Here is an 18,011-nt window from a genome sequence, read left to right on the forward strand (position 1 = left end):
CGGAAAAACTAAGAATACGCGTCGTGGCTTTTGCCACTTGAATCCTACGGCGACGCGAGGAGGAGGAAAAAAGAAAGAAAGCTCGCGTTGTTATTCCAGAATTCGGGCACACGACGTGGAAGCTGGAATCTGTATTATTGCAAGCATAAGTCGTAAAGTTGAGAGCATCTCGATCAATTATTCCGTTTAACCGCCGCGCACTTTACCGCACCCTCGCACTGTCAGCAGAGCGCAACGCGTGACCGGCCAGAAGAATCAGCCGCGCCACAGCCTTTGCCTCGCGGGCGCCTTTCACTTTGGCGCGAAAGTAGACGAAAAACGTACTTCGTGACAATAACTCCGCCGGCTTTTTTTTCTCAATTCCAGGGGAGAGAGGGGGGATACATTTGTTTCGACGCTTTCTCTCTCCCTCTCTCGCGTCACGCAACTCTATTAAAGCTTCGATTCGGTTTGCCTCTTCTTCTCGTTTTCTCTGCGGCAGAGAGTGCTCGTCCCCTTCACTGACGTGGTTGTCAGATCGGGAGTCACTCCGAACTCCAAACTTAAGTGGAGGTTACGGGTTGACCGTCGGTTACAAAAAAGCTCCACAGAAACTTACAGCCTGCGTTTTATCAGGCCTTGTGCCACAGAGTCGCTTCGCTGGAGGTTGGTCGAATCCTCAATTCAGTCACGTCTAGACTATTGCACGGCAGTATGCCTGGAAGCTTCCCAGGGACAACGCGTTCGGTTACAAAGACTGAGTTAATACATGCGCGCGCGGTATGTATTTGGTGTTGGCGCGAGGGGGAGGGGGGGGCGAACATATCTCTCTCCCGCAGGAAGCCTTTGGACTGGCTACACTCTGACTCGCTCAGAATCTACCTCACAGCTCTCTGCTAACGTACAAAATTATTAGGCTACGCGAGGCGCCGCATACTTAGCGGAGTTCTGTATTGCGTACAGGCTCAGAACCACACCCAGAATAAGCAGAGTGCCTAGATCTAGATCCTCTTAGGCTTCGATATTCAGGAGATTCGCTGTCTTATAGATGGGAGTGATTGGGATAAGGCTTTCTCTTATCAACTCTCTTTTACAATTTGACTTGGTTATACGACGGCATTCTCATTCTGGCTGCACTAAGTCTTTACTTCATTGCATCTGCCAGATTTCATTGTCGTGACCGAGAACAATTTTCTGTCTAAACTGTGATAGGTCGTTGACCAATCGATTAGTATTAGTTAATTAACTTTGTTTCGTTAATTGACAACGTGCAATCAACTTTATGTCAAAGCTATAATTTTCTCAAATTGGTTATTCTCGATAGGTACGTGTATATTGCTTTAACTCCACGCTCGATTTGCGTAATTGCACGTGCCCTTTTTTCCCCACGAGCTGCCGTCGGGTTATGAACGCCCTAGTAGCTGTGGCTAGCTGGTTTTGGGTGAAACGCGCGCGAGAGAGAGAGAGAGAGAGAGAGAGAGAGAGAGAGAGAGAGAGAGAGAAAGATCACAAATTAATTTCCCTTGTAGCGTACTTAGCTCGCCTTGGCACAGGCGACTACGTGGAAGTTGCACGGAGCCGTAATCAAATATCTCTGTGAGGGGAACGCGCGTAAGGCTGCGGCACTCGGAATTAAACTTGGCGCTCGACGCACGTTCTAATATGCTCGCGCCTCGCGCGAACGAGAGCGGCATTGGCAACGCGATATCTCGGTCCTTCGCCGATCCTGGCGAGATTTCGGCGCGAACAGTTCATCGATCGGCGAGGGGGGAATAGCTAACGAATCTAATTTAAGTTGGCGCGTGAGCTCGGGAGGCCCATAAACTCCATCGGACAATCTCATCGCCGCGTAAATATTCCAATGACTCGGTGCGTCAGCGGCATACCTAACGAGCGAGCGCGTTCCCGTATTTCTGCCTCAATAATGCATAAAGCTGGTAATAAGATAATCCGAGGAGGGGAGTAAAGGTTTTAACAGGCCCGTCGGCTAAAACAAGTCTGATGCTATCGGCCTCGACGCTCTGGCCTCTCGGCGTCGCCGGCGCTTCCCATTTAATTATCATCCGGGGGGAGGTTGGCAAGCTCCCTCGGCGTCTTTCACGCAATTACCGCCGCGAACTCTGCCAGGCGCGCGCCGGACAAAAGAATGTCCCTCCGATTGTTTTGCCGGCGATAATCTGGTCTAACTGCTGGTGCAGCTCGGGGCTGTCGCGGCTGCGCGCGTCGCGGGGTTGAGGAACCGCTGCGCCAGAAATAGCCGCTTCTTCTTTTCCTCGCGGGGCAAAGTAGATCGCGGAGGCTTTCCGAGACGGAAGCGCCAGTAGCGACTACCCTCGTCAACCCCGTTCGCTCGAAACTTTCTGTCTGTACAAACATACCCCCCCCCCCACACACACACTTGCGTTTACGCGCGCACGGCGATAAGCTAATCTTTGCGTTGTTTCGTGTGTTGCAGGTGAGTGAGAAGTACGACGAGCAAGCCAGTCATTAATAACCGAGCAGGAGAAGCTTAAAGTTATCTAATCAGAGGAGACATTCGTTTGTTTTTTCCCCCCTCCGACTTACGCCTCTCATCCACGGGCGTCGGCGAAAATTTCCCATTGGCGCTGCTCGCTGTTGGCGTTTCGCTTCCGTGACTTCCTGTTTTATTATCTTTCTCTCTCGACGCCGGAGACTTCTCTCCCTCTCCGAGCAGCGATCTAATTAAACGCCAGCCGCCTCGTCTCCCTGGCTTATTAAGCGTTGTTGTTTTATGGCCTTACAGCTTATTAGAAAAAGAGTAACGCGAGATTGGTTTTTCGCTGATTAAAGAGCGCGTCCGACGTATCTGTGTTTTCGTTAGAGATATGTTTGGAGGTGTAATCGCGCGCGGTTAGGACGTCACGCGCCCCCGGCGTCTCTCGGTGAATGCCTCTTACGCGCGACTCGCTCCCTCCGCACCCGCTGCAGCAGCTGTAAAGTGAGCCACTCGACCAGTCCATGACGTCAGGCGCTCTCCTCGCGCAAAAGTCTTGACACTGTACTAGCTTTCACAAGACTACTCTCCCTCCAGCCCTCCCTCTCTCTACTTTTTAGCCCCGAGTGTAATCGTTTATATAACTGCAAACACCGAAATAGCCGTCTGCGCAACGTGGAGACGAGTGGAGTTTCGCTGTGGGACGTGCTTTTTGCAGGAGACGCAAATTCGCGAGGCTCGGAAGGTCCGTCCAATTGTTATAGTAACAAGACTCCGCGGAAACGAGTACGTCTGCCCGAGGTAAGTGTCTCTAATTCGAGGAGCCGAAACGACGTTTCTTTCTCCCCTCGCACCGGCAAAAGCCCATTCTAATTTGCTTGAAATTTCAACGACTCGAGCTCAATTACGCGGCAGCGCGCTTCGCCAGCGACAGTTGGAGCTCGCTCTCGGCGTCCCCACGGCCGACTGCGCTCAGCCGGCCGTGATCGCGCTCGCGCGTTATCGGACCGATCGACTCGACGATTCGAAGTCGAGGACTGCAACGAGGTGGTTATGCGCGCCGAGGGAGGCGCCAGCCCGTTAACGACGGATATCACCGACGACGACCACGGCCCCCTTATCGCAGGCGGAATAAAGAAATTGGAATTGGCGGGCAAAGTGAAAGACGAGACGTGTAATCGGGGCGGCGCGCCGAGGGTATTAAAAAAGCGAATGAAAATTCGATCGCCGGCTGTCTATTAACGGATACCAATCGGCTACTCTCTTGCTCTCGTCTCAGCCGTAAACCGATGTATCGGCGCGCTCTTTCTCGCCCCGGGGACTATTCGTTCGGCAGTTCAACGGAGACCTGCCGCTCTATTACGAGGCTCCGCCGGACCCGCTCTCCCGGCAATATCCTCGTCGCGCACGCGAGATTTTACGCCGGGCGCCGCCTGTGTAATCGATTTTCTCCGGAGCGCTCCCCGGCTTCGTTAGGATTTTCGCGCGCTCGGCCCCGCGTTATTGCATTTTCGGAGCCGCGGCTCGACGCCCACCGGCACGCGTCGAGCGCCTCGTTTTCCTCGCTCGCGCGGCCATTATTAAAAGACGCCGTGAGCGCGTGCTCGATTATTCGCTGTCGGCTGCATCGACAGCTGCAGCGGGCAGCTGATACTTGTCGGCGAGTGGGAGCTTCTTCGCGCGCTGTCGCTGCACTCCACAATGTACCTATTATCCCGCGTCCACATTCGTCGCTAACGATCGGAGCAAGGGGGACTCTTAGGGCGCGCTCGCTGCAGCGCGAGAGGTCCTCCATATATAAAAGCCGTTTAATTGCTCGCGGGCCGTTATTAAAGCTTGACGATGTGTGCGTGCGCGTGTCACACCACGAGTGTCGATTAATTCGAATACTGCTCCGTGAAAATAGATCGCGTGCTTTATATCTCGTCCGGAAAATAATATCCGGTTCACTCTATCTTCTCGGCTGCCGACGTAAATAACCAGCGCCGCATCGCGCGCGTAAACAGCATCAAGCGACTCCGCTACCACCGCATGCATTATAAATGCATTTGGTTTTATTTCAGTCTATCTCTCTCTCTCTCTTTCTCTCTCTTTTCCTGGCTGTGTTGCCGCTCTCGGCATTAATTATGCCTCTTTACGGCGCTAATTTATTGTCTGCCGAGACGACTAGTAAAACTTTATCTCTCGCTTCGCGCGCGCAAAACATTCCAATCAAAAGCGTACGCGGGCGACGCGGGTTTACTGTCGGCCTTAAAAATCGCGGGGGACGCGCGCAGAAGGAAAAACGGGGCGCGCGTTCGAGAGGCCTTTAAACGACGGAGAATCAAAGGGAGCTTAACAAGCAGCCAGCGCCTCCGAAGAAAATTGTTTTGCCTTGTTAAGCGACATGTTTGTTGTTGCGCACGCGCGAGCAAGAGAGAGACGGAAGAATGTCTGTTACACTCGTTGCGAAAACTTGTTTCCGCTCAAATTGCCCTCGTAAAAGTCTGCACGGCGACCCTCCTCCCGGCTATCTTTCTCCCTCTTTCTCTGACGTCACTCTCTCTCGCTCTCTTAATGTACCTTTTGTAAGCTCTATATAGCTCCGACATTTTTTTGTCCATTGTCTGAACGTTTTCCTCCTTCCACTTTTTTTATGTCCTCCTCGTGTAAGTCGATAGCGAATTTTTATATACGAACGTCTCCGTTGCGCCTATTTTCGCAGATATGTATCGCTGATACATATTTCTTGTGATTTATACTAACGTATACACATGATGGCATCGTTTTTTTTACGACCCGCGGAGAAGCTCATTGTAAAGCTTGCCCGATTACATAGGCCATATAGAAATTCTTACTTACGTACTACGCACATTATCGATTTTATATCTCTCTTGTCAAACATTTATGTTCGTTTGACATTTGACGCCCTTTTCTTCGCATTATTAGCAAAATGACATTTTTCCTCGGCGAGCTTCAATTACCACAATCTTAACATAACGGACTATTGTCAATATTTTCCATGTAACACGCTGAGGATACATCATAATCCATCATTTGTAGACGAAAAAATACGAGTGAAAAAACAACGACGACGAGTGAAAACCACATAATTGATGACCACGATAAAAGTTCATTAAGGGCAGCCGCGAGATGAACGATGTGACGAGACTGTATGTGCTTCAGCTTCCACGCACAAACTACGCGTATAATTAAAGATTAACAAACCGCCAACGTAAGTTCTAAAAAACGATGGCAACCGTTTCATTAGCATAAATTCAAGTCGTGCAGAAGTGCTATACGTGAGAAGCAGAAGGGGAACGAATCCAAGAGGAGAAATCGATGCAGGTCCACGCTTCTAAAATTGAAGCGAGCAGCTCAAAGAAAAGAGAGAGAGAGAGAGAGAGAGAGAGAGAGAGAGAGAGAGAGAGAGAGAGAGAGAGAGAGCAAAAGGCTGTGAGAACAAAAACGCTATTAAAGCTTCCGTTTCGCGATGTACGTGCCCAGCGTGCGAAAACAAAATTCAACGCCTAACACATGGCGCGAGAAAGAAAAAACGCGAAAACGTCTTTTTCTTTTCGGCTCATAACGCGACGGAGGGGGAAACTCACGAGTCGTCGCGCACGTGCAAAAGTGAATTTTTCACGGTGAGCTCGATAATTCGGCGTGCAGTAGAGGTCGGAGGCGAGGTCGAGGGGAGGCAAGGCGTTCAACGCACTCGCAGCGCTATGATAATTAGAGAGCGCGTGAACGTCGTCGGTGAAAGAGGCAGCGGGACGAGCGTAAGGGCGGCGCGGTCGATAGTTGCAGCCACCGCCGCCGCCGGGATTATATGCCCTCGCGCAATCTCTCTCTCTCTTGGCCGAGTTTCGGCGAGGGAGAAGAAAAATCCATTCTCGCGGAAGTCATCTCTCCGCGCGCTGGACTCTAGACCGGGCTTTTTCCCCGCCGAGTGCCGTTAAAACAAACACCCGGCGACGACGACGAGGAAAATCGATTTCAACGCTTGCGGTGAATCCATTTTTTTTTTTTTTTTTTTTTTTTTTTTTTTTTCTTTTCCGCGTGCGAGTCTTTTTTTCCAGAATAGCGATGGTTAACGACAACGCGACCGAGATTAAACAACAGTGGTTACGCACTGAATTATTTTATTGGCACGTTTTTCGCTTCGCTTGCGGAATCTTGTTATAAACTTGGATTTTGTTTCCTTTTTCTCGCGCGGATAAAATGTACAGTCGAATTTTCGTATCTTTTAAAAGAACAGAGTCAAATGTAAATGGTTGCAAATTGAAAGCGAGGCGCGAAGGTTAAACAAAATGGAGGCAGTTCTAACCGAGCGTTGAATGGAAAATGAAACTCTTAATCCCTATGACGAAAATATAAATAGCTCGAGGAATAAAACCGCAATTAAGAGTGACTTCCGTAATTTAAAGAAAAGGAGACGTTAATTCTTTATGATCTTATAAGTTCTTGCGCCAATGACTTTTTTCTTTTTTTGTCTCTGTTAATTCGGCAACTTGAAATGTAACTGTAAAGGAAACTAGTAAAAAAATTGAAAGTCTTTTAAGACAGTTTCCACGCTGGAGACTTGAAAAAAAAGGATTGAATTAATATTTGCAAAAAACTTAGTAATCGTATGACATTTAGCATCCTTTGCTTGAAATTTCAATACATATAAATCGTTAAATTTTGCTCACACGTATTGTTTAAAATTGCAAATTAACTAGAACTACCGTATTCTATATGGTTTAGAGACGCCATTTGATTTGCAGTCGTTACAGGCTGGAATAGCTGCTAAAATATTTAATGCGTGGAAACGATGCAGTGGTTGGTGTTGCGATTAGTCAACCTGGAAATTCATGAGAGAGAGAGAGAGAGAGAGAGAGAGAGAGAGAGAGAGAGAGAGAGAAGGAGAGAGCATCCATTCGTCTCAGTCACGGCTGAACTTTTTGAAGTACGTTTGTACTTTTGAGAAACTCTCCATTACCATTCGCTCGAGCGCTCACCAGAAAAAGAAACCCGCTAAAATAAACCTCTTGAGTTGCGACTTGCCTTCCCTCGCTTGTTACGCGCTGAATGTCTGACCAAGCCTCTACCGTCGCGCACTTGATGTTACGCCGCACTCTATTAAAATATGGCTTTCTTTTTTGTGCGCTGCTCGGCGTGAAATTACGTTTCCGCGGCGGACGCTCCGCCCGTTGGATTTTCAAATTATTGGAGAATTTTCAATGGCCCGCAAAGCATTCGAGTTATGAAGCCGTGCTTTTTCGAAATCAATAAATGTTGACGCCACTTTTCGTTCGTATTTTCGGAAAAATCGCCCCGTAATAAAGGAAAAATGTTGAAACCAAATCCAACCACACGTTATTCATTAGAGATCGAGAAAATTGAATAAAGCGCCCTCACGACGCGTCGCATCCATCGCGCGCGTGTCGCGCTTTCCGCCGTTCAATTGTCTATTGATAACGATAAAATCACATGTACACGCAGGCGTACGAGTACACGTGGCGATGCGATTACGCGCATAGCGACAGCACGCGCGGAAGTTAGATTACAGCTGGCGCTTGGCGCTAATGGATAAGCGAAATAACGAGCGCCATCGTCAGACGTAGCCTCGCTCGGCGCTCCCGCGCGAAAAAGAGTCCGCCTGCTGGTGCGCGCACCAGCAGGCGGACCGCGCGTTCACTCAAAGCCCAGATTGACCCACATGCGTATATCTGTGCAGCAGCCGCGAGCGTGTCGCGTCGTGTCGCAGTCGTGTTAATAGACGCGCAAATTGACGGATACATCCCGTAACGGCCGTCGAGACGGAGAAATTCCGCGTCGAGCCCTTGTGCTATCGCGCAACATTGCCGCGCGGTATTTGTGTCAAGATCATCGGCGACGGCCAATTTTGCTTTCGCCGTGTGCGTGCACGAGGATACGAGAGTCAATCGATACGCGCATCGCTCCATCCTTCCTTTTTCTTCGCCCTTCGTACATATTTGGAGGCTCGCGTCACAATTGATTCCTCGCTTTTTAGCGGCGGCAGAAGCAGCAGCAGACTTGATCGAGAGCGTTTTTCCCGGCAGAATTTCCATGGGGCGGAATCGCCAGGAATTGCTCTACGCGCCGACGTCGTTCGATTTCTCCTTTTTCTCCGTGCGCTCGCGCATGTGCCACCAGTCAAAATACGAATTACCATAGTTACGAGAAAAGGAAAGAGACAACGTACGGCTGCGCATCGTGTCGGCTTCGACGGCGCGCAGCGAGAAAACAATGCCGTTCCACTTTTGTAATTTCATCCCTGACGTTTACCGTGCGCGAGTCACCTGAATTTATTCGTATCGCGATGCGTTTTACGGGCGGCGCACTCGATTTATGGGCATCGCCTTTTCGGCGTGCCTTAAATTCTCCGCTTATTCACTGATCGATATACCGTCCGCCAACTTGTGCCACCTAGCCCCTTCATTCAAAGAGCACGGCCAAAGTTTATAAACGCGTGATTTATAGGCGCGACGACAACCGTAGAATCTCGGCCCTTAATTCAGTTTCTCCGGCGAGATCGTATATTCGGTAAACGGCCCTATTAACAATGCGGATAAAAACAAACTCGCGTTTTCGCACTCGCTCCCGCCGATAACTCAGCATTATCCAAGTCTTGCATTCTTTGCCGGGGGCCTGCTCACGGCGGCGCGCGACTCCAGCGGGAGAGCCAGGCGCAGAAGCACTCGATTACTGGCGCCAGCGGCAGAGCGAACAGCGGCGGCGGCGGCTAATCGTGACAACGAAGTGGATGAGACTCGATTTGAGTGGGCCGCGCCGGCGCTTCGCTCCGGAAATTGAGCCCTTAATCGGAGAGAATCGTCCTCCGCGCTGCCGGTGCAGCGACGCTTTCGGCAATCAAGCTGCAGTCCGCAGCCCGAGTCGCCGTGGCATATTGTCATCATTAACCCGCCAACTGCGTCACAGCCGGGCACCTCGCGCAAGCTAATTTCAACGGGCGATACGCGCCATTTTACGCCGGATCTTTATCCTCGCGATAACTCAATGCTGGAACTCTACCTTATGACCGCTACCCCTTGCCCCCTTCGCCCGTGCTCCCTTTATCGCCTCGTTCGTTCCTCGATTAACTGCGATCCGAGGCACACTCACGACTACTGCGCGTAAGCTCGACTCTTGTTTATACTAATCGGCTCGCTCCACCCGGGTAATTCTATCGAAAGACAGCTCCATCTGCAGGCATCGAACGCTACATCGAACGCGCGAACCCCGAGAAAGAATCGCGCCGACCTTCGCACCAATCGCGCGCGCGGGTTAATCAAATACATGTGCCGGATAATCAAAATCAACTCGGCTAACGTATAAGTATGCTAATACAGAGGGCGAGAGGCGCTGTAAGCGTTTTTCGATCCAGCCAATCGCTTATTCCATCTCGCTCGGCGACTCACCACCAATGCTATCCCCACCCTTCCACCCTTACCGTCGCATATAAATAAATATCCGTCCGCGCACTCGTATAAATACGTATTCATCCGCGCGTGGGCTTGCAAATTGCTACAAGCTCGCGAGATAAATCCTCTCGAGCTTCACGAATAAAATAGACAGAGAGAGAGAGAGAGAGAGAGAGCGAGAGAGTCCAATTTTCCGGACGCGTGGCTTCGATTTCGCGGCGTTAATTGCGCCTCGGTTTTTTTTTGCGAGCTAAGCAGAGAGGGAGAGCGAGAGATTCAACTGTCCGCCCCACGCACGCGCGGTGCGCAGCAGCCTGACTCCAAGCTGGGATAAGTCATCTTAATGCGCATTGATCGCGGGTATATTTGCAACGAAGCGTGATTTGTGGGGGACCACTCTCACGCCGCGATGCCTCGTAGGAAAGGAACGGATACCGCCGGAAGAAATTGAAAGGCTCTAGTCCGCGGTCGAGGACCCACTTGAGAGAGAGAGAGAGAGAGAGAGAGAGAGAGAGGAAGAGTGCATTCTCGAGCTTGCCTTTTTCCTTCCTGCTCGACATGCCACTCCAAGGGCGAGACGCGGAATGAAACCTTTTTTTTCCTCCCTCTCGAGTGGTTTGTTTGCTGCAGTCATCGACCTTGCAATCGTGAGAGCGGGAATAAAGCCCGGTCCAAGTTTCGATGGGACGACGAGCGCGCTCTCCGAAATCATCGAACGCAAACAATGTTTTGCCGGCGTAATCGTAAAGCTCGTGCCGGCTTGACTTGGCGAAAGAATGACAAAGAAAGAGAAAAAAAAATGGTTTCGCGTTGTTGGATAGAACAACGCAAAGAGCGTCGCGTACGGCTTCTCCGTCGTAAAATGTGATTGACACTGATGTCGGAACGATCGCTGCGACGGTTCGCGCGGTATTTTTTCGGGACTCGCCGAAATATTCCTCGCAATCGCGAGCCGTTCAGTCCACGGTAGGCCACGGCACGTCGCGAGCCGAGTTCGTTCCTTCGCTCGCGCGACACACAATCCTTCCCGGAACCAATGGAAAGGAGAAGCTGCCTCCATGGTAAATCAGTATCTTACGGCTCGGGTAGTCGAGGAGAGAGCATAAATTTCATTCCCGGAGAACGGCGGCGCGTCACTGCAGCACTCAGCTCGCCAGAAAAGACGAGCGAGCTACTGCAAAAATGAACGCGAGAATATATCCGTGTCTCTGGCAAGACGCGCGTACGTAGACATCTGCGCACGCGATACGTCTGCACTAAAAAGCATCGTCACATCTCTAAAAATCAGAGTTGCCTGCGGGGCATCGCACGTCTACTTGTGTACGTAAGTGTGCGAGTGTGCGTGCGCGTACGTGTACGCGCGGGCGCAACGCAAATTCAACATCGCACGACAGTCTCGGCGGCTTGCTTTGATCTCTCCCACGAGAGCTTTTGTATCGAGTGCTGGCACCAGTCGATTCACTTTTACGTTCGTAAATAGGGACACACGACGCGACAGGCTTCAACGTTTACGATTCACTTTTTCCCATCTGTGCCCCTGCTTTCTTTCTGGCCTTTCCGCGTTGTTTATGCGCGCGCGCGCGCGCAGCAGACTCGACAGAGATGAGCCTGGCTTTCGGCTTGAAATGGAATAATTTAGCCGAAATGAACGTTAACATTTAATTGTCGCGAGGCGAATTTCAACTGGCGCTCGTCGGCAGTAGCGAGGGTCGTTTTCGGTCGGACAAACTGCACGCAAACGCGAACCTCAACGTTATGCCGCATTAAGAGTCTCGCGGTGATATTTTTGCGCACGCGCGCTTCTTTGTCAGTTTGCCAAGAGCCAACTGCTGGTGAGGATTTTTCAAAAGGCATACGGAATAATTCAGCAGCTGCTATCAAATCGGGCAAATGGAGAATCTTGTAGCGTCAGCAGCGGAGAACGAAAAAAAAAGAGCGTCCAGTAGTACGAATCGCTTATAGTCAGCCCAAGCCATACAGCAGCTGACAGAGAAAGAGAGTTGTTTACTCGTTCGGCCGATGGAAGCTGTAGTGTCATATTTCTCTATCGATAACTCATTTTCCGACGCATAGGGTTACAGATAGCCTGTAATTGATCTTTTTTTTCCGCTGTCGAAGATATAGACGGCACGACCATCGACAGCGAGAGAGAGAGAAAGAGTCAAGTATCGTTTGATTTGAAGCAATAAAAATTGTTCGCTTTTCTCCCTTCCTCTTCGGCTGTATTTCCGTGTACATACACGCGAATGATTTATCGCGGTACATTTTTATCGCAATGTGGACACGTAGCACGATGCGCGGAAAGTAACGAGCTATACCTCCGAAAAATTCTCTCTACGATTGATGATTCAGCCGGGGAAGGATAGCTCGCGCGCAGTTTCGAGGCAATCGACGAGAACGAAAAGAACTTCCGCTATTCGCGCAAGAGAGAGAGAGGGAAACTGGAGGCGCGCCGCTCTTGAGAGAGACTCGATTGAACTTTACTGCTTTGCCACTTTAATTGAATTTCATGGAACTGGAGATAACGGCGGATTTATCGTGCTCAAAATGCCTCCGACACTGTTCTGTCTGAAACAACTGGCAGCCGCACGCGTTTATATACTTCGCGGCCGAGAGCCACTCGATATTATGCCCGACCGAATATAACGTTCGCTCGTTCGGATATTCTCTCTGCCTCTCGCCAAGCGATGTTGTTTATTTTCGAGACCGCGCCCTTCGTTGCCAACTGGAAGTCGCGTGTGCACACAACGACGACGCTCGTCGATTCCCCTCTGCCCCCGGATCAGTGACATTTTTAATTTTATCGTCCTCACGGAGCTCTGGTGCGCGCATTTTCGGTGCGCTAATTACGTTCGATTGTCGACGCGAAATAATACCAATATAGCGCTCAGCTTGCCGCGGTCCTAACGCTCGCGGACAAACCTGCAGTTCTCTTATTCTACTTTCAATCGCCTCCTAATTGACTTGCCTCGCAACTGTCACCAGCACGAGTAATGTGGATAAATCCGCTTCCCATTTGTGAAACCGCGGTATCGAACTAATGCACGCGAGAATCGTGTAGAGTGGGCGCGCAATAGCAAATGCTTGTGTTAGAGCCACGACGCGCGCAAAAAAAAATGAAGGCGCGCGTATCGTTGCTGGGGCATCGATAGCCTCCGCTCGTCGAATATCGCCGTCACGCGCGCGTACGCAGATAAAGAGAGAGAGAGAGAGAGAGCCGCATGTGAACTCGATTAGAGCGGCCACGCGCGCGACTGGGAATTAGAAAATTAGGTTACAGTCGCTCGATCGACGAACAATCGCGCGATGAAATCTTGCGAGCGCCAGTTTCTCTGTCTGTATCGAGCAATTATGCTTAACGAGAGACATATACGAAGCAACCGTGAGAGAGAGAGAGAGAATTTACACTGGATATTGCAATTAGGCCATGCATGAGCCTGTGTTCTTGTCGGGAATAACAGCGTTGCGCGTTAATTTACAGTGTATTCTCGCTGTGCGAAAGCTCCGTGCGTAGTAAGCGCGTTATATTTATTTCCCAGTGCATTCCCTACCTCCCCTAGCCGCTTTTAAAAAAATTATGTCGCGTTTCTCGCGATACGCGCGTCTCTCTAATGGCATATCGTCCGGCAAGTATAGCTCGCGATACGCGACATACACGTTTTAATCTTTCGGTTGCTTCGGCGCAACTGCGAGATGAATAATTAATTAATTTATATAAGCGCGCCGAGAGCTCTCGTGTCTAATTTCGTTTCTGCAATGGGAGGTGCGATGCGAGAACGAGGGGGGGGGGGCGAACTAGAATTATCTCGAAGAGTGGGAAAACTATTCTCTCCCAAAAACTTGCGAATTGCCGGAGAAAAGAAAAGTTTAACAATGCTGGGAAAAACACGTGTGCCCGATAAAAGTTTAATCAGCTTCGAGAGAGAGAGAGAGAGAAAGAAGGAAGCTTAATTTCCTCACGAAGATATAGCAGGTGTCGCTCGGACGGAAGAGCGGGGTGAGGAAATATAATCGGCTCTCGCGCGCAACTAATCATTTAGAAAGCTTCGTCGGAGGTCGGGGGGAAAAAAGAAGAACAGCGCGCCGAGTGTGCGAGAGACCGAAAATTTACGAGGGCGTTACGGCGTTTCTGGGTCGAAGATGCGCGCCGCCGTTGCGAGCTTCGAAGTAAAGCGTAAAAAGCATCCTTCTGTTTTCGCCGCGGAACTACGATAAATCGCCTCTCTCTCTCTCTCTGTCTCTCTCCACGGCGTACGCGAGATTTTTTGATCTGGAGTGAGCTGCAGTTGACGTTTTCACGCCGCGCGGCGCATTGTATTTGGCCCTCCCTTATTTTTTTACGCGTGAGCCTGACACTCGCCGAGGATTTGTATTGTTTTTGCTGAACAGCGGCGTGTTCTTGCGCGCTGTTGTTAATTAGGCGTTGAAAGTGCGACCGCGGGAGCAAAAAGCCAAGATCTCGCGCGAAAGAAGACTTTTATTGCAGCGCACCTAACTTCAAGTACCGGAGTACCTGTTTTCGAAACGATTCTATCAAAAAGAACGTCTCTCTTTCTCACTGTTAGCGAGAAACGAGATTCTCTGGAGTTGATACGTTAATAACCCTTCTTTCCATTTCACCTTCTTATTTTTCGCGCGAGGAGGCAGCTAGCAGCAGCCAATCCATCAAGACCGTATCTCAGGGCAGAAGCGTATGCTAATGAGACGATTTTCTTCGTTCTCGTTACAATCGAGATTCATCTCGTCTGGCTTGTCTCGCTAACTTATCAAATGTCCTTTTTGTGTTCGCCGGTGTTTTCATGCAAACGGCAAAGAGACGTACAGCGAGCGCATACCTACGTACGTTCGTTTGTATTTCGGCCAAGTAATTTGGTCGATATCCAGCGATTGTCCAATTCGCTTATATCTCGCGCGCGGAGCACCGCAGCGCTCGCGGTGACGCGGCGTACGTGTGAGCCGACGGTAAGACGCTTATGGCCTCCCCGTCGGTCAGCCTCGCGCGGAGATTGATCTGCGATGCAAACGCGGCCCCGCGCGCCTCGAGAAAGGACGGCAGCGCTGGGGACGGATGAAGGCACGCTGTTCGTGGGATTACCCGAACTTCGCCGCGCGTCCAATTGCCGAGATCGTTCTATTCGCGCACCGGAGGGATCCCGGGAAAGTCTTTTTTTTTTGTTTGTTCCGACGCGAAATTGCGAATCAATCGTAAAGACGCGCGAGAAATTTGCGTTTGAAATAAATGGCGGCGATAAAGGGATATACTGCGCCATTGCACATTAGGACGAATACTGCACGTAGCACGTAAAAGATACGCAAGACATTTGAGCATAATTCTTGTCAACCCGGCGCCGGCAAAGTATCACGAATACTAGAATACGTTATAACCAGATGTATATTTCATGAATGACACTCCACGCCGCCCCCAGCTCTGCGTACATAAAGTCCTGAGCCTTGCAATATTCACGAAAATTGCACTTTGCCCCACTTCCCGCGTGACATTCCGCGTATACGTGCGACTTGGAATAATAAATTCCGCATTCAAAGCTGATCCTCTGCATTGAATCGTGGCGCGCGCCCGCGCCAGATTCGCAGACATCGCTGATCCGCGAGCGGCGAAAGTCAGCCGAGCGCCGAACGGCCGCGCGCGATAACAATTTAATTAAGGCCGCGCGGAGGAATTGCGCTTTGCGCCGGCTGGCGTAAACGCGCACGCGGCCCGATAAAGAACTGATTATCAGCGAGCCGCGAGGGAAACCGGTTAAGCGTCGAAGACCGCAGTCGCGGCTAACCGCCCCCACCCCCCCCACCCACCCTTTCGCCGCGTTCAATTAAGCGCAACACAGGCCGATTTTTCACCGCTTCGCGCACGCGCGCGAGTAGACGACGGCCAGAACGAAGGGCAAACGAGCGAAAAGGAAAGCGAAAAATAAGTACCGAGTCGCTGCCGGCCGATGCCCGAGCGAGCGCGCGCACGGCTGTTGACTGCTCGAGGCTTCTGTCGTCCGAGTCGATTGCTTCTACTTCGCCGAGTATTAGCGCGGCCGTATCTTTATTTCGCGACGTGAATTTTTCACCGGTCGCGAGCTACCCGGCACCCAATCGTTTCCGACGAGTCGATGGAAGAGCATTTTTTTTTACGACTCGCGCGGATTTTATATCCTTTCCCACGGGCCGCTGGCTACTCAAATAGCGAGCTGTGTATTTATGAAATGGGAATATAGCGAATGCTTTACTGCGCAGATAATGCCGCGCGCGGAGCGATAGTGGCGATCGTTTACTTCGATTTTATTATAATTTATCAATTATTGATTTTTATTGCTCCGGTAACGGTTATTTAAAGCACGTAAATTCAAGCCGATGGAGCTGTGTATGTGAAGAATTTTCCTGGAAATCCGAAAGAATTTATGCATTATTGCTGGAATTCCTCAAACTCTTACGCGGACGCGAAAATTAGATAATTTGCAAGCAGCTCATAATTTGGAGAGCCAACGGTAAATAAGCTCGCTGAAATTGACGAAATGCAATAGCGGTTGCGCTGGAAAACTATGGAAAGCCGGTCCGCAGCTGACTACGCGGAATAATACATCGGATATTCCTCCGTTCCCGCGCGCGAATCGACATTTTGAAATTTTCAAATTTTTCAACATCGCAGATCCGTATGCAGTGACCCAAAAATATCCGCGTGTCGGATTCACGCGCGAGGGGAAAAACAGGATTTTCGCGCGTGCGAATGCCATTTTTTTGTTTTGTCAAAGCGAAAGCGACGCTGAGCTTTAAAAAGCTTCGTACGCTATCTGAAAACGACATATGATAATGAATATATAGGAAAGCTATTTCGAGCGATCGCGTCCATTACGCAGTCGTTTATCCGATTAAACATCGATGGTAACTCAAAGCGCCGTTAGCTACGTGACTGGCAAATAGGTGGCGAGAGTATTAGCAGAGAGACAGACGGACGGACGAACGGACGGAATAATGACGCGCGAGAGCACAAATAGCCGATTAAAAACAAAGTTAACAAGTGCCGTGAAAGGATCGATCGAGCAACAGCAGCAACAGCGGTAACAGCGGCAAGTGGAGAGCTCGAGGTAAAGGGAAAGAGAGAGGGAGAGAGAGAGAGAGTAGCTGACCGTTGATCAAAGGGTTTGGCGTGGCCACATCAAGGCGAATAGTTTCCTGTCGACCGGCGGAAACTTGCGGCAAAGGACGATTGGTCGCATTGATACGTCGACGGCCACTTCTCCCCGGCCGTGTAAGAAGCCATTGCGTTTGACGCTACGAGGATTTCTCTTTGTGAAATGCTCGGGACTAATGTGCACCGGGCGGCGCGCTCTTGTAACACTTCTCCTCTGTGCGAGGCGCTGCGTCGTCTTTGCTTGATCGTCGTAATTGAACGGCCAAACAAGGGATCTTGCGTTTTGGCTTTGACGAGGGTGGTGCGATAGATTGCTGCGTTGTTGATTGGCGTAATTGACGTGTGCGTGGGACAGAAAAAAAGGGACGTCGTGGCTTAAACGCGTTCCCTTGATGAAGACTGACTGTTAATCCGACAGTCGCCCTCTTTTCTTTGATAAAGGCAGCTAGATTGGCTTTCTCGCACATTTTACTTCCATTCACTGAGCGACGAAAAGCTTTTGGGATTTCGAACTAGCTTTCTTTCTTTTGATTTGTTTTTACTTTGTACGGTGGACTCTGCGAATTATTATCTGTATTTGCAGTGCTTCCGAAGCCGAGATATTACAGTTCCAAATGTGTACCTGGCCGGCTGTGTTTGTTCATTACTATATAGCAGTCGGGTGCATTTCCCGCGTAACCAATTTCACGAAGTATTCGCAAACATTTGATTTAAAAAAATGGCAGAATCGCTGGATAACAATGTCGACTTATTGCTATAATTTTCTCGAATGTCCATCCATTGCCGTGTCAATTTTCCACTGAGTGAGTGTTGGAAAATATTTGGTTTCACTTAATCAAATACCGCTTTCATTCGTTTTGAGGGAAAGCTACACTCGCAACAATCGAAAACGTAGAACAAATGCAAAAACGCTTGAATATAATCTCTTCCCATTGTTTGCAAACAATCTCATAAAAATGTATCAATGTAATGTATAAAAGGAGAGCTTCGGTCGAACAGAGTTTGTTAAGCTTCGTTTTTTTTAACATTTTAC

At 49.9% G+C, this 18,011-nt stretch overlaps 1 protein-coding gene across 2 annotated transcripts in view; it reads left to right on the plus strand.

Annotated features, from left to right (window-relative positions):
- LOC131666936 (gamma-aminobutyric acid type B receptor subunit 2) overlaps window positions 1-18,011 on the plus strand; it is an 81,886-nt gene that overhangs the window by 28,558 nt on the left and 35,317 nt on the right. The window lies entirely within an intron of this gene.

Source organism: Phymastichus coffea, unplaced genomic scaffold, assembly GCF_024137745.1.
Source record: "Phymastichus coffea isolate CEN01 unplaced genomic scaffold, Cenicafe_Pcof_1.1 PCOF00062, whole genome shotgun sequence".
NCBI classification, from domain to species: Eukaryota; Metazoa; Arthropoda; class Insecta; order Hymenoptera; family Eulophidae; genus Phymastichus; species Phymastichus coffea.